The sequence below is a fragment of the Elephas maximus genome, chromosome 7 (assembly GCF_024166365.1).
Source record: "Elephas maximus indicus isolate mEleMax1 chromosome 7, mEleMax1 primary haplotype, whole genome shotgun sequence".
Classification (NCBI taxonomy): Eukaryota; Metazoa; Chordata; class Mammalia; order Proboscidea; family Elephantidae; genus Elephas; species Elephas maximus.
The window spans coordinates 68,642,318-68,665,909 of record NC_064825.1 but is presented as its reverse complement, the minus strand read 5'-3'; the positions used below and the strand labels follow the sequence as shown (position 1 = coordinate 68,665,909).

Genomic DNA, 23,592 nt, shown 5'->3' with positions numbered 1-23,592 from the left:
GTTTTGAAACAACTCCCCTTTTGACAGAACAACAACAACAAAAAATGTATAAGCCATTTCCTTCCAGTTGGAGCTCCTGGGTGGCACAAATGGTCAGGCGCTAGACTACTAACCTAAAGGTTGATGGTTCAAATCCACCCAGAGGCTCCTTGAATATAAGCTCTGGTGATCTGCTTCCAAAAGGTGAAGGCTTTGAAAACCCTATGGAGCAGTTCAGCTCTGGCACATGAGGCCGCCATGAGTTAGAATCAATTTGATGACAACTAACAACAACATCCCTCTGGTTACTGCCCCATTTCTCTGTATCCAATTCCTTTCCTTTTATTCTCTATAACTCAACTCAAGTCAGGCTTTTGTCTCCATCATTCCAATAAAATAGCCTTTGTTAGGTTCACCAGTGACTTCCCCATTGCTAAATCCAATGGCCAGTTCTCCATTCTCCTCCTATTTGGTCCATCAGCAGCATCTGATAGAACTAGTCCCTTCCTCCTCATTATCTCTTGACTTCAGAGTCCCCACTTTCTCATAGTTCTCTTTCTATTTCAGGGACTACTCCTTTTTGGTTTGTGTAGCTGGTTCTTCCTCATCTCCCTGGTCCCTAAATGATGGCGGTGCCATGGAGGGTCCCTGGACTTACATACTGACTTTCTAGAAGATCTCATCTAATTTCATTGTTCAAATACTATCTATACTATGACAACTCCCAAATTTTTATCTCCACCCTGGACCTCTCCTCAAATGCCAGATTTGTATAACCAAACTGTCTCCCTGACATCTGAACGTAAATATTCAACACCTCAAATGGACACACCCATAATCAAAGCCCTGATTCTCCCCAAACTGAACCTCCTATTCATTCCCATCTCAGTAAGTGGCACTTCAATCCTTCTGGTTGCTCAGGTGCCAAACCTAGAAGTCATCTTTGACAAAGCTTTCTCTCACCACCTGCATCCAGTCCATCAGCAAATCGTATCAGCTCTATGTTGGAAAGACATCTAGAATTCAACCTTCATGTTTCTGCTTGAATGTCGCTTCATCAGTGAAGCTTCCCTGAATACCCCCCTAAAATGAACGGACACCTGCCAACCCTCCCTAACTACTCGCTCTGCTTAGTTTTTTCTCCATAACCCTTCTTGAAATTTGACCTACTATAATTTACTTCTGTATTTATTTCTTGGCTGTCTTCCCCACTAGAATATAAGCAGCAAGACAGCCGTGGTTTTGTTTTGTTTATTGCTTGCCTCCCTGATGCCTAGGGCACGTCTTAGCACACAGTAAGTGCTCAATAAATAAATGTTGAATGAATAAATTTACATATTAGGGATATTAATTCTTTGTGGATAAAAGATACCGCAAATACTTATTTTTTTTCCTTTTTGCCTTTTAACTTTGTTTATAGCATTTGTGTATGGTACTAACAGTGACATCTTTTGAAAAGCCTTTTCTCATCCCAAAAATAATAAACATATTCTTTTTTTTACTATTATTTTTATAATTTTATTTAGCTTTTTAGTGCATCTGGAAATTATTTTAGTACACCATCTAAGGTTGTGAACTTCTTATTTCCCTCTAATGAACAGACAATTGTCCCAACACCATTTTATGGGGTCATGTATCCTGTTACCAACAATTTGAGATGCTACCTTTACTAATTTATGGTCTACTTCTGGAATCTCTATTATTTTCTTTGATCTAATTATTTCCGTCCTAGTACCACACTGTTTTGATTTTGTAGTTTTATATTACATTTTAATATCTAGTAGAACAAATCCTTTCCCTCTTACTACTCTTCATTCTCAGAAATTTAATTTCCTGGCTATGCTCTCTGATTTATTCTTCAAGATGAATTTTATAATCATTTAGTCACACGAAAGACTCTGTTGAGTGGGTGCCAATGTTACCGTTGTTTTCATTACTAACATTAAGAGAAGCAGGGTCAGGAGTGAATACAGTTCCACCCTCGAGGTCTTGGTGACTGATAGAGCCCTAACCCCTTTGGGCCACATGCCAGACATGGGTGCCACCTGTACCCCCCACCTTTTTTCTGAATAGCCAATTGCCTGGGATGAAACACTCCAGATTTCAGGACTCCTTTTTTTTTTTTTTTAGAAGTATTTACAGTTCTTAATGGAAGAACTGCTGCCAATGATCAGTCAGTTGTCAGGGGAGGGGATTCCTTTATTACCTGAAGTTACAGTTCTTAAACCTCAGATGCAGCTTGGGAGAAGCAAGTGGCCGCTGGACGTTTTGGTCACCTCAAAGTGATTTTCATGTTTTGTAGTTTCTTTTCAGGCAGTCAACTTCTTTCAAAAACCTATAGTAAGGACCATCAGGAAAGAAAATCCAGACAGGTCACTTGGGGTAAATAAATTTTAAAATCTCACATTAGCTAAAGGAGATGGTAGTATCTGTGATTCCTAATTACAGAGTAACACCGGACAGGCTCAAGACCCTGTCCATCTCAGTATTCTAACTGCACTCCCCACCACCCCACCCCCAGCAGGTAACAAGCAACAATGAAAAGCAAGTCTGCAGAAAGCATTAAACCAAAATGGTAGCAGGGCCAATACCAAAAACTAATTGCCGGGAGAGAGCTAAGGTGTTTAAACAAAATGGCCACAAAGCTGCCTGGCAATCCTTCAGCTCCTTATTAAACCTAAATTGCAAAAGTACGAAAGAATCTGGCAGGAGAATATTTTCTGTGAAAAATGATGCTTTTCAAGTTACTAAAATGGATTCTTGGACATATCATTAACAGAAGGAAAGTAATTGTGTTTTTCGTATCTCCTACTGGGTCAAGTAGTAATTGTAGTAAACACTTACTGAGGGTTACTTTGTGTCAGGTACCATTCTTCTTGCTTTATGTGGAGTAACTAATTTAATCTTGAAAATAACTCTATAAGGTAGATATTATTATTTTCCTCATTTTACAGATGAGACGACTGAGGCACAGAGAGGTTAAGAAATTAGTCAAAGTCACACAGCTAAAAAGTGGTGGGGTTCCAGAAGATATACTCACTGATAAAGACATCACTCAACTCCCTCTCTAGTGGAGTTAGTTACCTAAATGCAGTTACTTAACAAGGAACAATGGAAAACAAGTCTCCAGAAAACATTAAACCAAAATGCTAGGAGGGCCAGCACCAAAAACTAATTGCTGGGAGACAGCTATTTAAAGAAAATGCCCATGAAGCCTAAGTACGTCTGGGTACACATGAAAGTAAGAGACAAATCAACTCTGAAAAGTGACTTGTGTTAACAAAGTGGCAGAGCTTTCCTTCCCATCTCTTGTAACAGAAGTCACAGGGCCTCCTCTCTGACCTTCTGACTGATGTCAAGGATTCCTGAGTCTGGAAGAACCAGCCCTAAAGGAAGAAAAGGACCACACATGTTCCATTCCTTCTCTGCTTGAGATGGTAAGACTTCAGTTTCAGCGGGGTTTTCCTGGCTTTTCTCGAGCCAAAATTCTGGCATTTCTCATGCTGCTAGCTACCCTTCCAGAAATTTAATACATTAATTACTGCAGTCTTTGGATTATGTATTTTTGTCTCGATTGTTATAAAGGTCTTCAAATGAATATCCAGGAACAGAACTGATTTTGTCCTCTTAATTTATTCCTCTTTGCAATCTGATTCAGAAAGTGGGAAAAGCAATACCTTCACTGCCTGGCTCTGTTAACCCTGGTCTGGGCATGAACTAATAATGTGACCAGGAGTTTTAGACTTCTAGTCCCTAAGCCTCAATCAATGATGCAGCTGCAAATGGATGCAAAGTCCCTGGGGCAGTGCTCCTGGAGGATGAACACACGTAATTCTACCTCTCTGTGATTCCCTGTCTAGGTCACACAGGATCCTCCCAGCACCCTGCTTCCGCTGAACCCACATTTTTGCAGGTGTGGCTCCCTGTGCCCATTCGTCCCAGCCTCCTGTGCTGCTCCTACTCACAGCTCCTTCACTGTCTGCTTTCATGCCACTATGGCCAATTTTGAGCCACTGTGGCCACTGTAGACATTTTCGTGCCACTGCGTTCACTGTCTACTTTCAGCCTATTTCCCCAACAGGAGTGTGAGCACCAATCTGCACACAGTAGGTCCTCACTGGAGGTGGGTACTCAACAAACATCAAATAAATGAATAAATTCATATCCTTTCTCTTTTTCCCCACTTCCTTGAAATGTAGGTAAAGGTTGTGCTAAGATTCAAGGCCCAAACGCCATATGAAATTATATATTTTGATCCATTATTTTAATACTCCATTTTATTTTTAGAAATAATAATGATAAATGCTAATATAGTGTTTGGCACTATATTCTGCAAAACAAAAATCAGAAGCCCTTTCTTATATGCTTAGACAAGAAAATGAATCACCTGTGACACAATTATTTTTGGAAAACGGTTATTGCTCCTAGAAGGTGTTCTTAGATCTAAAACCAGGAAAGAAAGTGAAACAAAAGGAGGGGAAAAAAAAAAAAACTCTGTGCTTAAGCCTTTGGGCCCACAGAGGGGTGCTTCAAGAGGCCAAAGGTACCTGTGAGAAGAGACCCTTGCTGAGAGGTGGACCCAGGGCCAGCTCTGGTGCTGTCATTGAACTGGTACATAGTGAGGATGCTCTTGGGAGAAGCTGATCTGTGGCTCTGGAGTCAGGGACCACATGTCCATCTACTTCTGAGCTACAGAATCTCAAAGGTCGGGGCGGGGGGCTTGCTGAATAGTCAGAGAAAGCAGGTAAGAATATGGGGGCAATTTCTATGCCATCTTAGTCCCCCATGCTCCTCAGAGCACATGGAAAAGAATCTCAGTGGCTCCACCCAAAGGAGCGAGGAGGCTGGAAGAGGAGTCACAGCCTGGGCTCCCCCTGCAAAGAGATGCCTCACTTGCTGAGGAGGTTGAGGGCCTCAGCCACAGGTGGGAGTCCAAGGGAGGCCAAGCTGAGCAGGATGAAGTTGAACACCGCCCCTTAAATAAAACCCACACACCATCTACAGGAAGACTACCACATCAAAGACCATCCATTGCAAACCAGGTGTCTCTCTCTTCTTTCCCTGTTTCCTGCTCCAGCACCTGAGACATGCTGAAAGAAGAGAAAGGGAGTATGGTAGATTGCATTCATGTTCAAAATACTGGCTGCCTTTCCTGCTGAGAAGACTGTAACTGCAGCCCTGTTGATGTCAGGCCTGGCCAAGAGACTTGCTTTGACCAACGACATGGGAGCAGAAGTGGCAGATGCAACCTCCAAACAAACCTTTGACAAGTTTTCTTTTGCTTGTGCCCGAGACCAGCAATTTTATGGAGAGGGGCTCCTCCTTTACCTAGGTCCTGGATGGGGCGTAGCACGAGGAAGAAATAAACCGTTGCTATTCAAGGGAAAAAAAAAAAATTTTTTTTTCTTTTTTTTATTGTAAACCAGTGAGAAGTTGAGGCTGCCAATTGCCAGGGTGAGCCACTCCTCTGTCAGTCCTGCTGTAGCACTGAACGTCTCACATCCCGGGAACCGCCTCTGTCCCAGACAAACCCGGACCACTGGTCACCTTAGCTATGACCACTGTATAACTCGTCCTAAGCTGACAACACAGGGAAGAAGAAAGAAAGAAAGACTAGGATGCTAGAGCTACTGACTGATCAAGCCTGACCTGGAATAAGGGAACAATGGCAGTTTTAACCAGGCTAATTTAATCTCCTGTTAATCATGATCATTATTTCAATTTTCCAGATGAGGAAACCAAGGATTGAAGACACAAAGCCATCTTGCTGAAGATCACACATCTAGCAAGTGGGGACGAAGCCCAGGTGTGTCTGGCTTCACTGACAGCGCTTCTAACTTACATGCTGCTGCTGATCCTTCCTCTAAAAATCACTCCCCCAAAGTGAAATGCAAAAACAAAACATAAATAAGCAGTCCTGGCGAAGGAATGAGGGGAACTGAAAGAAGAAATCCAGGTTCAGGAAAGCTGTGGAAACAGAACACGTTGTCTCTGAGCTTCCTGGCAGCCAGGGCAAAGAGACAATACAGTTCCTACTGTGTAAGACCAGGAAATGTGTCCGCCCATCAGGACAGACCTAAGCAAGGAGAGGCATCCATCTGGGAGGTCTCTCTATGGGGCCCGAGTAATGCTGTGCCAAATGGCTCTGGGAAATAAGCTTTGTGAAAGGACAAAGGATTTCCCCTATTTTAAAATGGGGTCTAGGCAAAAGCCTGCCTCCTCTCCTGCCCACACCCCCTGCTGCACAACTGAATGGAGTTCTGTTAAGCATACTTGTGAGCCCAGGATATCACTGGGATAGTGGTTTTCAACGATAAACATATGGACATGGCTTAGGAAAATATGGAAACCCTGGTGGTGTAGTGGTTAAGTGCTACGGTTCTTAACCAAGAGGTTGGCAGTTCAAATCTGCCAGACGCTCCTTGGAAACTCTACAGGACAGTTCTACTCTGTCCTATAGGGTCCCTATAGGGTTGCTATGAGTCGGAATCGACTTGACGGCGCTGGGTTTTAGGAAAATATGGACAACAGTGAATCAGTGTACGTGGCTACCCTGTCTGATAATGGTATGCTTACTGATCTACTTCTCCACAAAACTCCGGACTCCCCCAGGAAGGGCCCTGTGCTGTCACCTCTGCACCTGGCAGCCTGCAAGGAGCTGGCCCTGAGCGCAGTACGTGCTCAGGAGGCATCACTTTTCTCCCCTCCCGCAAAAGCCCATGGCAGAGGGCCCCAGCCTCATTCTCCGTTGCACTGTGCTAGTGCCTGACTTGATGTCTGCTGAGGGAATGAATTCTGAGTTGCTTCAGTATGTTGTGCTTCAAGCAGAGGCAAGAGGCTGACAGGGCCCCATCCCCTCCATAAGGCCCCCTGGAGACCCTGGCCCCATGGTTACACTGAAAGCCTACGAGGAATGTGGCTGCGTTGCCTTGTAGCAGATGTATTTAGAGAACGTTCGCCTAGGGAGAACAGGTACCCTGAACCTAAGGTAACAGTTGTTTGGACCAGGGTCGTTCACAGAGCATTTCTTTAGGCCCTAGTCATGCCAGGGCTCTGGGGACACAGGGAGGGATCGGCAGTCCTTACGTTCCAGATGCCCTCAATCTAATGGGAGAGTCACTGCTTAAATAAATACGTGACAGCACAATCAATGCAACAGACAGCACCATGCTTACAGTTGTGCAAGCAGTGCACTGCACAACTCCAGAAGAAGCCTGCTTGTTTGAAAGCGGCAGGGATTTCTCGTCATTATGACATATTTCCAGCAGGTGGCAGTCAAGTGTCTTGAGGAAAGTGCTCTTTTTCTAGCTGTGGGGGCATATGTAAGAACAGGAGAAAACACTTAACTCATTGGTGCGTATGTGTATGAGGGTGGGGGAGGGAGAGAATGGGGTAATGGAAGGAGAAGGAACCCAGGAGGAGATGAGAACTGAATTCGGTGTGGACTGGAGGGTTTCATTGGTGCGTTTGTGTACGGGGTGGGGAGGAAGAAAATGGGGTGATGGAAGGAGAAGGGACCTGGGAGGAGACGAGACTTGAATTTGCATGGACTGGATGGTTGGAAGTGCATTCTGAGTAGTATTGTAATGGTAGTATTTGCAATGGTACCGCAGCCTGAAATGCACTGGTTGTCAGGGCCTGGGGGACAGCCCCATTTGTGGCATTTGTGTGCTCAACCTTACGAGTAGCTCTAGATGTTTGGGGAACCCGAAATCAAACAGAAATGAACGAGACTGCATTTGGAATGGAGTGGCTTGAAGGGTCAGTTCAGAGGGTCTCAAGGGAAGGGGGGGCAGGATCCTCTGGGGGCACTTTGTGAATTAAACTAGGGCAGTTTTTGTAGAAAAGACCCCCAACCCTGTTGACGGCAGTCACATACAACAAGCCCATAAATTTCACAAGGGCAAGCTCCCAGCCCAGCGAAGGCACTCGATAAATGTCTGTTGAATGAAAGATGAAAGGGAGTGTCTTTTTAAACCTTTTGCCAAGTCCACCACTGAGATCTAGAATGAGAACAGGCTGACCACCCCACTGACTCTTGGTCCTGGATGTGGACAGACCATAGGGATGGGATCAGTGTGGGAAGTGGCCCAATTCCAACTGACAGTTGAGCAGCGTCCCCAGTTGGGGTGGCCCGGGATGGTGAGGTGGAGCAAACAGAATGGCCATAACTGGAGCTACTGAGTGGACACGCAGGTTAAGGGCATTACTCTTTCATTTTGATAAAAGAGACTGCAGAATGCCTTAGAGTTCCAGGAACCACTAGTTCCCCTTAAGATGTCTACGAACCATCTGTCTACACATGCTGGTTCACCACTTTTAATGTCCTAGGCCCTTTAGGACATGGTGCTTAAGAACATGCTCTCTGATGGCAGACTTACAGGTTTCAAGTCCTGATTCTACCATGCATTCCTAGCTGGGGTTCGAATCGCAATTCCAACGTATATCAGCTGTAAGACATTGGGTGCAATACGTAACTGTGTGTCTGACCTGTAAGATAAACAGAATAGCGGTGCCTACCTCAGGATCATGGTGAGGATTAAATGAGATACATAAAATACTTAGAATGGTGTCTGGCACATACTAAGCCTTCTGTGTTGGTTAATACTATTATCTCATTTAATCGTCACAACAGTCTATAAGGCGGCTACTATCCTTATACTATTTCCCCAGATGAGAAAACTAAGTTTCAGAGAGGTTAAGTAGCTTGACCAAGGTGATGAGTTTAAAGCCAGGTTGGTCCAATACCGGATCTAAAGCCCATAGTTTTTCCACTATATGACACGGCCTCCACACAAAGTAAGAAATGGGCACATTCCAGAAAGTGCAAACCGGCACTTTCCAAAGTGTCCGCCATAGACTACTAATCCCATGGGATGTTACTAGATGTTACAAGAATGAAAAAAAAGAAATCAATGGACAGATAAGTATGGGAGATGCTGGGTTAAACAGACAGGTGTCTCCCTCGCAGAACTTCTCGGACCTTTAAATGTTGCCCTGTGGAATCTGCTGTTCAGGAGCAACAGTCTCCAATTCCCCAATTCCTGAGTGTTCTTGTCTACACATCTTCATCTTACAGCTAATGCCAAGGGTTCTATGGGGCATGCTCAGGGGAACCCCTCTGCAAAACCATTCAGGATTAAGAATCCACATCCCTTCCTACCTGCTCCCCTCCTACCCCACTGTCTTCCCTACAGGACATGCTTGGCATGGCATTTACCAGCCTCTGTGGCTCCTTTGAAAGCAGTCCCAAGTTTGAGGTTCCTGTCCCCCATGAGGGTCTCTGGCCAGTTCCTCTGCCCCGTATGGGACCGCTGGTCTGATGTTTTCCTCTGCCTCTCAGCACTGGCACCCACGCTCTGTTCAGTGTCCACCTGCATCCAAGCCACTCCCCAGCCATCTAGAACCAGAGCTCTTCTCCAAGGATTTTCCCCTCCAACCTAGCCCCTGGCATTTCTCTGAATTACCTGGGGACAACGATGGGGATCTGAAGCTACAAAGGGAGCTCACAGGTGCTGCCTCTCCCCAGTGCAAGACCTAGCAAAAGTGGAGGAGATGCTTACTACTGGGGTGTGTGCTCTGTGTCTGCCACACCCACCTGCCCTGCTGACACAGCTCAGGAAGGCAGCCTCTCCTGACCCTCAGCCCCAACAGGCCCAGCACTCAGACAGAGCCCAGGGGACGACTCCTGGCAATACCAAGAAGGATCAACAAGTCATGTTCAAGGACCAGCAATGGGAAGACATGTTAGCCTGGCTCCCATTTTATTTTTATTGTTGTTTTTGTTTTGTTTTCAATACTGCAGAATAAAAGGGAGCCAATCCTAAGGACTCAAGGGAAGAACACTTTCCATCAAAAAACTTACTGCCTGAAGTTGAAGAAAATTCTGGAAAACATCTGCATCTTGTTCTAAAGGAAACAAAAGAATGCACTGCTGTTATTTGGTGTTATCTGCCAGCCTGAGAGGATGGACAGCCTTAAAGGTGCTTTAAGTTTCTGGTGGAAGAGAGAATAGTTACAGGCTGCTGTTGGGGACAGACAGCTGGGAGTGGACCCAAGGAGAGCTGAGACCTAGAGAAGAAAAGGGATATGCCTTCTTCTGGAACGTGGGGGAAGTTGAGAAGAGTACAGAAAATGGAAGAATACTTTGCAGTGGCAAGAAGTGATATTGAGGGATTTTATATGAATGTCCCTCACATTTTTGCCATAGTAAAGGGCAAGACCAAATACAAAGTGGGGGCTGGGACCTGAGAACAGGGGTTCCAACTGGAATGAATTTGCGTTTTTAACAAGTTCCCAGGTGATGCTAACGCTGCTGCTTAGGGACCAATTCTGAGAACCACTAGTACAGCACCAAACCTGCTGCCAATGAGTGGATTCCGACTCATGGCAACACATTAGGACAGAGTAGAACTGCCCCATAGAGTTTCCAAGGAGCACACGGTACATTCGAACTGTCGACCTTCTCGTCTGCAGCCAAAGCTCTTAATGACGGCGCTACAGGGTTTCCACTAGTAGAACAGTGGTTCTCAATTTTTCTTATACATAAGATTCACCTGGGGATCTTGTTAAACTGTAAATTGTAATTAAGTATATCTGGGGTGGAAATGCAAATTCTCAGCAGGGGTTCAAACTGGAATGAACTGGTTCAAAGCCCTGCCTGAGGACAGGCCGGGGAAGAGTGAGTGGGAGCAGGGGAGGGGTGTATGTAGAGCAGCAGAACCTCCCAGGTGAGGCCGTGCAGCAAGCACTTACCCAGAGCCAGGTGACCAGGTATGTGACCTTCCACAGCACAGGGAGAGGCTGGGGATTCTCCCCTGGGTCCTGAGCCAGAAAAGGAGTGTGTCATGTGGACAAAAGGGTGAGGGGATTCTGGCTACATGAAGGCCAGGGTGGTGGTCAGTGCTGCAAGGCCTCTGGAGCTAGTCAGCCTGGCTTTAAATCCCAGCTCTGCCATTTCACAGCTGTGTATCCTGGGCAAGTTACTTGCCCTGTAGGTGCTGTAAAAGGGTAGGGCTCCTCTTTGCAGGGTTGTTGTGCAGACTGAATGAGCTTAATATATTCAAAGCAGGGCTTCGGACTGGTTCAAACTGGTTCAGTCATGGCCGATGCAGCAAAATCGGAATAGATCTGAATTTGTAAAATGTGGGTGTACCGGAATGATAATTGGAATGGGAAAAATTACTGGTTAAAGCCCTGAAATGGGAGTCTCAGAAAAGGTGTAGTGAGCCCTTTCAGGAGCCTGATGCAGGAGACTGGATTATTGCCAGGAATGTGGAGAGCAACACACCTTCAAAGTAATGCGATTGGCCGCCATCCTTGAGCTGGGCACTGCTGTTCCTGACTTTGCTGGTCAAAAGATTCGGTTACTGTGCAACGCACATACTGCCCTTGTTTTCTAGGAGAGAGATTAAGTTTCTAGCAGGGCTCAGACCCGTAATTTTTCCCATTTTGGTTATCATCCCAGCCACCCACATTTTACAAATTTGGATGCATTCCGGTTTCGCTTCATCAGCCAAGACTGAACCAGAAACAATCAGTTCGAAGCCCTGACACAAAGCACTTAGAATATTTATCAGCGTTAGCTTTGGTTACTGAAACAGATGACCTCAGGGTGGTGAAAAATGGAGGGGCTGAGGGACATGGGGAAAGTATGCACTGCTGTCCAAGAAAGCAAACTTAGTCGTGAAATCTTGGCAAGGAAGGAGCTGGGAGGTGGGCAGAGCAGAAGCATGGCAAAGGTGGGACAGTGTGGTGCTAGGTGAGTAGACTGAAGGAACTTAAAGATTAAGAGATACAAGGCAGAGAGCTCTGGGGACTGAGAGTGGGCCCACGAAGGTGACTGTGGGAACAGTGGGGAACAGTGGAGAGAGGAACTCTGGGAGGAGGGGCTGGGAAACAGTCCAGAGGTTACCATTTTGCAGCAAGAACACTTGAGGACTCAAAAGAATTTGAATGGTGAATGGGGTTTTAAGTGTCAAACCCCTTCAAATTTACAGATAAAAAAAGTGAAGTACAAAGAAATCACTCCTCTGTACCTAGGTTTGGGGGAAAGCTTGGCTAGGATAATGAGGAAAGCTGAGTCACCAGGTAATGAATAAAAGAAGTTTGGAGTTGTCCAGGGAGATGAGATGGAAGAAGCTGAGAACAATGATTTTCTCACTGATATGGAAGGAAAAGGGGGATACCAGCAGCCACGAGCTGGGCCACGCTGGCATTGGGGTGGCGCAGCAACCCCTGGCTAAGAGGTTCTTAGGACAGGGAGGCAGATATCCCCCTCCTGCCCCACACAGCATAGGTTTTTGGCTGACCAGTAAGGAGGCCTAAGATGGGAACCACTGTCCCAAAGTCTTAAAGCTGTCTGTCCGATAGCATTTATTGAGCACCCATAAATGCCGGGCAATTTCTGAAGCGAAAGAATCAGTAATTTGCGTAAATTTCCACCGCGAACTGCATGTGGCAGCCAAATTTCAATTCAGGACAATTTTGTAATAATGAAGACACTGTTAGTATGCTGGCCCACCATCATTCATTAATCTTTCAACAAATATTTACTGAGGGCATCAAGTGCCAGGCACTGTTCGCCAGGGCAGTGCTGGGCATGGGGGTGGGAGGCAAAAATCCTGTCCTCATCTGGAACGCATGCTGGTGGAGCGAGGCAAACAAACAAAATAAACAAGTACATTATATAGAATGCTAACTGGTGGTACGTGCTCAGGAGACAAACCAGGGGTGGGATGAGGGTAGTCAGGAAGGTCCCCAGAGTCGAGATGTGAGGAGGGAGAGGGAGAGAATAGGAGCATTCCAGGCAGAGAACCAGTGCACCAGGCTTTGGTGGAGCTGCTGGTGTGTTAGAAAACCAGCAAATGGACGGAGTGATATACATGGGAAATGAGACAGCAAGAATAAGGGTGGTGGGGAGTGCAGGCAGAAAGCTAGGAGCACTGCAAGGACCCTGGCTTTGACTCTGAGTGAAATGGGGAGTGATGTTTTAATAGGACCACTCTGGCTGCTGTAGTGAGAAGAGGCCCCATATATGTGTGTGTGGGTATGTGTACGCGTGTATATGTACCCGTATGTGTGTGGTGTGTGTGCAAATGTGTGTGTATATGTGTGCGAGGGGTAGTGAGGGGTGGGGAGAGTGGGGAGACTAGTTAGGAGATGACAGTAATAATCCATGGGAGAGACGGTGTGGCTCAGCCCTCACTCGGTGTTGGGAGTGAAGGCGGTGAGGAGTGGCTGAATTGTAGCTCTGTTTTCAGGCAGGCTATGCTGACAGATGTGAGGTGTAAGAAGTCTGGATGGAGTGACCCGTGGTGGTGGTGAGATGAGTGGCCAAGGTGGGATGCTGAGAACTTGCTAGATTCTGAATATACCCTTAAGAAAGAGCCAACAGAATTTTCTGACTATGTAGAGGTGGGTGCCATCTGTCTGTAAACTACAAAGGTGTGACAGGGGCAAAAATCCAAATCGAGCTCCACCTGCCAGGTGGCATGCCCTGTGTGACAGCTGGAGGAAGGGTGCGTTTTTGTCATTCTTCCATCCAGGGGATGGTGCCATCGGTTTGGGACATGTCAGGTTTGAGATGCCTGAGGGACATTTCAGTTCCATGCAATACACACTGCTAAGAGGAGATGAAGCAGAGCAGATGCTGACTGTCCCCTGCCTTTCTGTGACAGTCACTGCCACCCATTTACTGAACATCTAACATGTGCCCAGGACAGTGCTGGGCCTTTATGTATCTCATTTAGTCCTTACAGCCACCTTTCAGGGAAGGTATTACTGTCAACACTGGGTTGAAGATGACACTAAGGCTTAGGGAGGTGAAGCAACCTGTTCAAGATCACATAGCTGGTAAGGGCTAGGACAGGGACTGGAACCCAGATATGCCCAAAGCCAGGACTACACGCACACTTTTTTGCTTTAGTGACTCAGCGGATAAAAGCAGAAACTGTCCCAAGTAGGAGAAAGAGGGCAGGGTAGGCTCATGCCCATCCCTCCTCTCCCCTCCCTCCTCGAGTTCAAGGATACCAAAACCAGTAAGGAGAACATGGATTAACCAGAGTGCTGGGGGAGTGGGCTAACCAAAGGCCAACCCGACGATCCTTTCTGTTTCAACTCTTAATGGCTGAAAACCTTTCTGAAATGTACTTGTCCACTTGCCTGCCCTGGCAAGCATAGTTGGAGCGAGATAATTTAAGCTCTCCTTGAGGTCTCAGGGTCTGCTCGTGCCCCAGATCTAAGATGTTGGTCTGACTGTTTCCCGACCCTGCAAGTTCCTCTTCTAACTAAAACGGGATCGACTTGTTTTCTTTCCTCTGTCTCTTTCCTACAGGAGGAATAGTAATAATAATAAAAAATTGGTTATTTCAGTTTCATTTCTCTGAGGCTTTGTGCCAGCAAGTGAGAGCTCCAAGTCTACGGATCTGGCAAGCATGGGTTGCGCAGCACAAGACAATGTTTCTGGGAAAATACTCAGTGCAGGAATCACAACAAAAAATCACAACACAGCAACTGTAGCAGCAGAAACCACACACTGAGCTTTGATTTTGTGTCAGGCAGTGCTGTTTCATTTGGTTCTCAAGAGAAGATGCACTAATGTTCAGAGAGGTTAGGTAAACTGCCTGAAATTCCTCAGCTCACAAGTGGTAAAGCCGGGATTCAGTCTTGGTCTGCCTGACTCCAAAGCATTGTGACAGGTGAAGGAGTACTATCCTTTCTGAATTCAAAAGCAAAGACCAAAAAAAAAAAAGCAATCAGTAGAAAGGCAATACCTTAGTGGAAACTTAGCAAAGAATATGATAGGCAATTCACAAACAAATGAAGCACAAAAACTAATAAATATATAAAAATATGTTCAGCCTCATACTGATCAAAAGAGAGAAGGCAATGACACACCACTTTCACTACTCATATTAGCAAAGATTATATTGTAAAGATAATATCCAGATTAGTGAAGGTGTGATAAACAGGCAGGTGAACACACTGCAAATCGGAATATAAACAGGTGCAAACGTTTTGGAGGAGATTTGGCATTATATAACGAGTACAGCCAAGAAAACCCTACAGGGCAATTCTACTCTGTCCCATGGGGTTGCTATGAGTGGGAACTTCCTCGATGGCACCCAACAACACATCATCATCATCAAAGTCGTTACACATGTTGATATCTTCTGACCCAGTAGTTTTATGTCTAATTATGTTCTATGTCTAAGCACATCATCTGGTATACAGTATTCGTTTAAGAAATATATCAATGAATATACGGGCATTTTCTGATAGCATTGTAATAGTGGATAATCAAAAACATTTAAATGTTCAACCAAAGAGGGTTGGTTACATAAATTATGGGTATATACTTAAGATGAAATATTATATAACCATTCAAATTGTACTTAAAAATTTAAAACAACATGGGAAATACTCTTGAGGAAAAAGTTTAGTGAAAAGATACAAAACTGTATATACAGTGTAACATAATCCCAATCTCATTACATATTTATAGAAAAAAAGATGGGAGAAAGTTCACCAGAATATTAAGACTACTGTCTCCTACGGTGAGATGGGTCAATTCTGTTTTATCATTATGCTCAGTATTCTTTTTAGGTGCTGAACATGAATTATTTATATTAAAAATCTTAATAAACCTTAGAAGGATTGAAAAGAAGTAAACCAAAATGTTAACAACACTTGTCTTTGAAGGCTGAGACAACGTGTATTGATTTTCATCTTTCAGTTTTTCAGTTGGTTTCAAACTTTCTCTAATGAGCACGAATTACTTTTGGATGACCAAAACTATAAACCTTACTATTAAGTATTCAAATTTGGTGTAACCATAACAACATCATAAAAGAGACTAGAAGATATGCGTATCGAAGATTTCCAAGGACAGGGGAATCTTCAAAACACAAGTTATACTGAAGTCTTATAAATTTTTAATACAAAAAAGTGTTGAGGAATTAGGGACTTACTGACACCACACATAATACCCACCAAGACCAAATCCAACAACGGGCACATTAGCATTATTTCCATTTACAATATCTTTGTGTTTTAGGGCTGTTATGGATTGAATTGTGTCCCCCAGAAAGGTATGAAGAATATGGTCTTGCTTGGAAACTAGACGTTGTCAGTTAACATGAGGTCATACTGGAGTTGGGTGGGCCCTAATCCAATCCGAGTGGTTATCTTTCTAAAAGAGAGGAGACACAGACAGAATGAGACACACAGGAAAGACAGCCACGTGAAGATGGACACAGAGATTGTAGTAAAGCACCTACAAGCCAAGGAATGCCAAGGATTCCCACCTCCAGCTGAAAGAGGCAAGGAATGATCTTTCCCTTGAGCCTTCAAAGACCGCATGGCCCTGCTGACATCTTGATTTCAGGCTTCTAGCCTCCAGAACTTGTGAAACAATAAATTTCTGTTCTTTTAAGTCACCAGTTTCTGATACTTTGTTATGACAGTCCCAGGAAACTACCACAGGTGCCATGGTCAGACGCAAACCTACGGGGAGCCCAGCATGGCTGCACGCTACCTTCAGTGCTGGGCAGTGCACCCCAGAGAGACAGCTGCTCCCTCATGGGCATCAGATCTCATGGTCCTCCCAGGGAGACCCCAGGGTTTCATGGACAGGTGGAGACCTAGGTAAGGAGTAGGAAGCCTCAGAGGGATCCAGTTTCACCCACCCGACTTTGGACTCTGAGTCAGTGCTTGGGGTACCACACTAGGAAGCCCCACTTCTTCCTTGCCTTCACCTTCCACAGCTCCCAGGGCATGTCCAACCCAGGCTGTGGTGCAGATAGAGGCCCCAAAACAACCAAGACAAATTTGGTAGAGAGGAGGGAGCCTGGCTGGTTTTCCTTTCTGTAAAAATTTATACACGGACATTTAAAAGAATATACATACCTGTGAGAGGGGTGAAAAATAGGTGGCAAAGATGAAAAAAGGATGATTGTAAGAGCTGTATGTCAGATTCATTAAGATTATTTATGTTCTAAAAGCGATACCTTATTTCTCTGAACAAATAATGTATGCAGTTAAAAATTCTGACTTCTACTACATATCCTTATGGAAAAGGATGTCTGTAAGAAAAATGAAACCACAGCTTTTTATTTCAAGTCTGTCCTAAGGTTTTTTCAGCTAATTTATAAACATACGTACAGCCTCTTATAGTTTAAAACATTCAATACAAGTATTTTTAACACTTCTTTCACTCTCTGGAAATTAAATCCATAAATAACATGCCATGACTTATAATTTCAAAAACAATATAATGTTCTAACTGTAATACAAAGAAGAAATGAAACAAAGTTAAAATCTGTAATCAGTACGCAAATACTTGGGCACAGCTACAACAGACGACATAATCAAAGACATCTCAGACGCCTGTACCTATTGACAGTAAATGGGTAAATTTTATATACTTGGTAGTTGTACTCCTAGAAAATTCAGTATATGTTTAAAACATGCAGATGTCATCTGAGTTGATGTGTAAAATGGAATCAGCTTCCAGGTTCAGATAATTATAAACAGGACTTTCACCTACACGAATGGCTGGATGTTGGTCAATACTAGGAAGTTGTGCAGGATGGTGGACAATCCTTTGTTCATCAAGCATTACAGGACCCCCCCATAAAAGCCAGTGACACTCCTCCCACATCACTGTGACAATCAAGTCATCCCCACAATTTCTAAGATGTCCCATAGGGGGCGGTATGTTCCCATTCAGAACCAGTAGTATGGCCCAAAGTTATGCTTTCTACAAAGAGCAAAGAGGCAAAGTCAACTGAAAGTCAAAGGCATGCAGGACTGGAAAGGGGGAAAGAGACAGAAGAAAAAGGAAACAATTATTCTAATGATTACATTTATTAATTGTGCCAAACTGCCTTTTATTATCTCCCTACAGGATCTCATCTAATCCTCCTACCAACCTTAGAAGTTAGTACTATTGTCATTCTCATCTTTCAGATGAAGACCCTACATTTCAGGGAGGTTAGAACCATGCTCGAGGACCCATTTTTGGCAATGATAAAGCCTCTTGCTGTCACTTTGATTCCAACTCATGCAAGGCCATGTGTTACAGAGTAGAACTGCTCCACAGGGTTTTCTTGGTTATAATCTTCAAAGAAGCAGATCGTCAGGACCTTCTTCCATGGTGCCCCTGGGTGAATTCAAGCTGCCAACCTTTTGGTTAGTAGAGTGCAAACGATTTGTGCCAAGCAGGGTTGGTAATGATAGAACCAGATTTTATCTGGTGCTTTTTCTATTGCCTCAGCTGCTCTGGGTCTACACCTTGGGACCAGGTGCCTCACTCTGCTGCTTAAGTCTATAGGAAACTGACTGGGATGCATGCTACCTGAAAAGCAACTTACAAAGGGAAAGCTGGCTTAATCCCAGCTTCTCAGCCCATAGAAGCCCTCTACTGGGACTCCAGCTGGTGGGGTCCAGGAGTCCCTGAGCACAGAAAGCAAAGGCACTGGGATGAAGCTGTGAACCATCTTTCCCTAGACTGCTGAGGAGGCTGGCCTGAGCTGCCAGAAGTCAGGCAGGGCAGACAGTGCAGGTGGGGCCTTCTGGCCCATTCCCTGCCTCAGAAGGCCCATCCCTCTACAGTCTGACTCTGCACTCCCCAAGACAGCAGCTAGCAGAAGGGCTGGGGCCCGTGTGGCCACAAAATACGAAGGGCCACACAGAGTGAACAAGGGCTTGTTCATCAAACTTTGAAATATCAGGTCTGAGGGGCACTCTAAAAATCACTACATCTTCATAACACACCTGCCTCTGCTCATTTAACTTTCAAAACATCCCTGTGAAAAGATACTACTACTTCCATTTTACAGAAGAGGGAAAGGAGGCCAAAAGTGACTTGTACCAAGTGACACAGCTGGGGAAGGAAGGGCAAGGCCAACACTCCAGCCCTGGTCAGGCCAGCCCCAACCCGTACCCTTCCTCCCTACTCTGATCTACCTTCAAAAACCCTTCCTGATATACTCATTTCAGGAAAATGGTCTACTACCCCAGCTTTTAAGGGTAGGTAGCCATCATATCTTCTACCCCATAACCTCTGGGGTTATTCCGTGAGACTGAATGGGTATTTGAAGGAGGTGACCCGGTTTTATAATTCTCAGGCACCTTCTCTCCCTCTACTTTCTGGCCATAAAACCATGACTAAGCACTTTAAACAAGCAACCTATTGCATCAGACTTCATTTTCAGAAAAAGAAAATATTAATAGCCCATATTCGACACCTTGATCTAAATCCACCACTTTGCATGAGCCCTGTGGGGCCTGGCAGAGCTAGGAAGAACCTAGTCGTTGGTGACAGCGTAAAGGTCTCTGCCCAGCAGTCCGTTCTGTTTAAAAAAAAAACACTCTGAAGAGGTTTCATAGAAAACGGTTCAGCTCAGGATCCAGTCTAATGATTTTCTGCACCACGGATTTGTATTTAGCACAACGCACAAAAGGTTCTGAGACATCATAGCACCACAGGCAAGGGCATGGGCCCCGGAGGCAGGCTGTTGTTGCTATTAGCTTCCATCAAGTCAGTTCTGATTCATGACCACCCATGCGTGCAGAGCAGCACTGCCCCATATGGTTTTCAAGGCTGTGTGTGACCTTTCAAGTAGGTCTCCAGGCCTTACTTCCAGTGCGCCTCTGGGTGGGTTGAAACCGCCAACCTTTAGGTTAGTAGTCGAGTGCTTAACTGTTCGGACCACCCAGGGACTGGAAGCAAACTGCCTGAGTTCATATCTTCACTCTGCTACTTACTTGTGTGACTCTGGGCAAGTGATTTAACCTCTCGTTCCTTAGTTTCCTCATTGGTAAAACGACGTAAAGACAGTACCGGCCTCGTGGGGAGGCTGTGAGTAGTAAATACAATGGTTCATGTAAAGAGCTTAGGAGAATGCATGACACATGGTAAACACTTAATAAAAGTTGGCTATTGTTAATATTAACATAGACTGCCAAGCCATATAAAGAAGGGCTGAAGGCCCTGGGGAATATCAGCCCTGGCAAGGGAGATAAAAGGAGGTGGAGAAAGGAAAGGGAAGGAGTCCATGAGAGCTACTTTGAACCTTCTAAACTGAAATCAGCCACACCCATGAACCTTTGTTCTGAGTTGCTACCAAGGGCAGAACTAGGTCAAAGAGAAAATATTGCCAAGAGGCAGATTTGAGGTCAGCCTAAAGGGTTTTCTAATAAGCAGATGTCCACAAAGGGGAGCAGGATGCCTGGTTGTGTGGGTGGCCAAGTGAAGTTAGAAGGCTGCCTGTCAGGAACAGTGCAGATATGATTTTCCTGGACAGGAGAGTGGCCAGGGAATATGACCCCTGATGACACATTCCACTTCAACCATTCTATCACTCTTATAGTGAGCAATCCAGTGTTGATAGCCAGGGTGCGTAGGTCAGCCTGAAGGAAGGAGGATGGACTCTGGACCAGTTTTAACATATACAATCTTCAGGACTTTGACTTAATGCTCTGAGAACATCATTTAGTGGTGGTGATGGTGGCAGCAATGACCAGCTATTTCTCAATAAAACAAACATGTTTCTTGAACACCCACTGGATCTGGCATCAAAACCCAAAACAAAGCTGTTGCCATTGAGTCGATTCCGACTCATAGCAACCCTATAGGACAAAGAAGAACCGCCCCACAGGGTTTCCAAGGAGCGCCTGGTGGATTTGAACTGCCGACCTTTTGGTTAGCAGCTGTAGCACTTAACCACTACGCCACCAGGGTTTCCAGACCTGGCACAGGATGTGGGAAGTGGCAGGGCTGTGGCAACTAGCTATCAACATTTTCTTACTCTGGAGAATTTAGTTAGACCATGTTAATTACTAATGCCATCTTATCTGGGGGCACACAAAAAGGAGGTGAGCCAATTCCATGAGCTGTAAGACTGGGGATCATTCCAGTTCATAGCAATTTCCCAACCTCCCCTCAGATACCTTTTATGTCCACAACCACCATAACTGGGTTTACTTTATCTCCTGGGCCGAGATGCACACAGGGAAAGGTGCTGGAGAACAGTGAAACGGCCAGGAAAGAGAAACAAGAGGGAGAAAAAGGAGTACATGGTCTTTGAATTTTGTTCAAAGATGCATCACCCAGGAAGCATCCTCTATCATAAAATATTATTACCTTTATAAGCTATAAAAACTAAAAATATTTTTAAAACTAGGAACTATTTTACCAACATCAACAAAAAAACATCACTAGGGTCGCTATGAATTGGAATCGACAATGGTATACAACAACAGGCTCTACTGAAACTCCAAACAAACCCAGGAAAAAAATACAAAATTCCCAGACTAAAGGTCATCAGCTATTTTTCAAGTATTTCCTGATAACTTGCTACTGTTAATTTATACATATATTCTTAACTCTGAGAATTTAAAAGCAAGTCAGTGGCTGTAGGTATCAAAAGATTAAGAAAAAAGATTATGGAGGTGACACTGAGGATATTCTACACACTAAGTTAATTGTTTTGCCATCTGGAAATGTTTGAGAAACACTGTCTGGGTAGCTAGGAATTCACTGCAAAGAAGACAGACCATCTTTTCTCAGACAAAAATGCACTCAGTCGTTCAAAGGCTCCAGACCAGCAGTAGGTAGGTTCATGTCCCAGCTCGTCACTGTCCTTCATTCTCTGGTTGTCTGCGTGTAGCTAAATCCCACTGCTTCTTCCTCCCCCATAATCACTCCTTTCCCACTTGTCCTCCCTGCTGACTACTACAGCCTTAATTTAGGTCCAGATCACCAACTCCCAGCCTACCCACCTCCTCTAAAGCCACTGGCCCCAGGCTTTTTATTGCCGAGAGTGGACTTCTCCAGCCAGATGCTTTCACAGGACATCCTTCCTCTGAAAGGTTTTGCTACGTCTTCCTGTTCCCTCCCAGCTTCAGAGAGAGAATCAACACTGAGAGACCACTCTGGCCCAAGCACTGTGCTTAGTATGGAGCCCAGGGCAAGAAAGAGACATGGGTTTCACCTCACGTGCCAACTCTATCCCATGGATATTGATTCCCCAGAGTGCTGGGCAAAGAAGGAGTCTGAGGGTCAGAAAAAAAGACCACCATGACCAGAGAACTGGGGTTCAGAAACTTGAGAATGGCAGCAAACACGCTAGCCATGTGCTATCGCAGTAAAGGACAAGACATTCCATGAACTCAGGATCATGTGTCCCCAGCCTGTGTCCCATCTATCACCTCCTTTGATACTCCTATGAAATCTCCTCAATGACCCATTCCCAAGGCTCCTCCAAAGTTGCAAAATTTATCTTCATCGGCATCCATCACGGCACCGCATTTTCCCTACCCGCCAATACTCAGCAAATTTACTGCACCTTTTTCCATTAGGAACCTTTACAGCATCTATAAAGCTTGGCCACGTGGACCAGAGACAGCAACTGATTCCACCTTTGCCTTCTTATCCAAAAACAGATTCCCAAATACTCTACTCTTGCCATCCCCGCTACTCAACTAGTCTGTTTGTTGTACACATGTAACTTCATCTAAGTATGCCTATGGTGATTATTTGACTATCTTCATGTCTGTCTGAGACTGTGGACTCCTGAAGGTCAGAAATCAGATCTGTCTAATTTACTGGTTCCTGAGCTCCACCCAGGAGGGCACTGCCAGGGAAAACCACAGAGACCATGGCCCAGCCTACCTCTGCATGACTCACTATGGGACCTGGGCAAGCCGGTCCCCTCTTTGAGCCTCAGTGCCCCACCTAGAGCAAGATAAGAGTCAAACTAGATAGTCTCTGAAGCCCCATCCAGCTCTAACACACTATGAGGACATAGGCAAAAAGGCACCAGATTTATGTCCTTTCATGACAACCTGGATAATGATCACTCAGGGCTGGGCTCAACAAGATCTCACAACACTGATCCTGGGAGTGGCACAGATCCGCCATTGCAATGAGTGGAAGCCCTAAGTGAGTACTGAGTGCTGTGGGTTTATGTTCATGCTGCTAAGCATAATGGACAATGAGGAAGAGTTTTTTCCTCCCTTTGAGAACAGAAGTACCCTCTTCTATATTTATACCTTCCATCTCTGGGTTTTATCTCCTAATTTAGACAGTTGTTTTCTGATCAGCACTCAGTTGCCAATAATTTTGGTCTACATCTAAATGAAGAATGGGAATCATATAAGTTCACAGGCTGAATGAATGGCTGATTTACAAAGCCCTTAAAATGTGGCTGCAGGCCGATGCTGGCAACCCCGTAATTACATAAGGCATGCTCTGTGATGATGTATTTTCTACTGGTTTTTAATAACTCAGTTCTTCTTCTGGGATGAGGGGGGAAATGGAATTTGTTAAAAATAAATTTAGATTTAGTGGCTTTTCAGCATTCTGCTGCTTGTTGCTCAAAACTGTCTATAAATAAGAGAAGCCCTGCCCTATAATGCACTGTAAACACCCACAGACACTCAGAACCAAATTCTTCCAATTATGACCCTGTGCCTGTTGCCAAGCTACTGCAAGGACCTACTTGAAAGGCGGCCATCTAGGCCACTTCCTGATTAAGCTGCCCTGTAGCAAGGAATCAAGGCCTGCAGCTTTGGCATCGAATCTAGTCTCAAATAATTGCTCCATTT

General features: G+C 44.9%; 1 protein-coding gene across 12 annotated transcripts in view; it reads right to left on the bottom strand.

Annotated features, from left to right (window-relative positions):
• The window catches only part of BMAL1 (basic helix-loop-helix ARNT like 1), a 116,055-nt gene that overhangs the window by 39,785 nt on the left and 52,678 nt on the right, over nucleotides 1-23,592 (bottom strand). For 10 of the 12 annotated variants that reach the window (XM_049890459.1, XM_049890455.1, XM_049890456.1 and 7 more), the window contains one exon: nucleotides 2,186-2,314. The exons of 1 other annotated variant lie outside the window; for it this stretch is intronic. The gene's annotated coding sequence lies outside the window, so the exon portion shown is untranslated. Of the gene's footprint in view, nucleotides 1-2,185; nucleotides 2,315-9,844; nucleotides 9,889-23,592 lie in introns of all 12 variants that reach the window. One more of the 12 variants, XM_049890457.1, reaches the window with a different exon arrangement.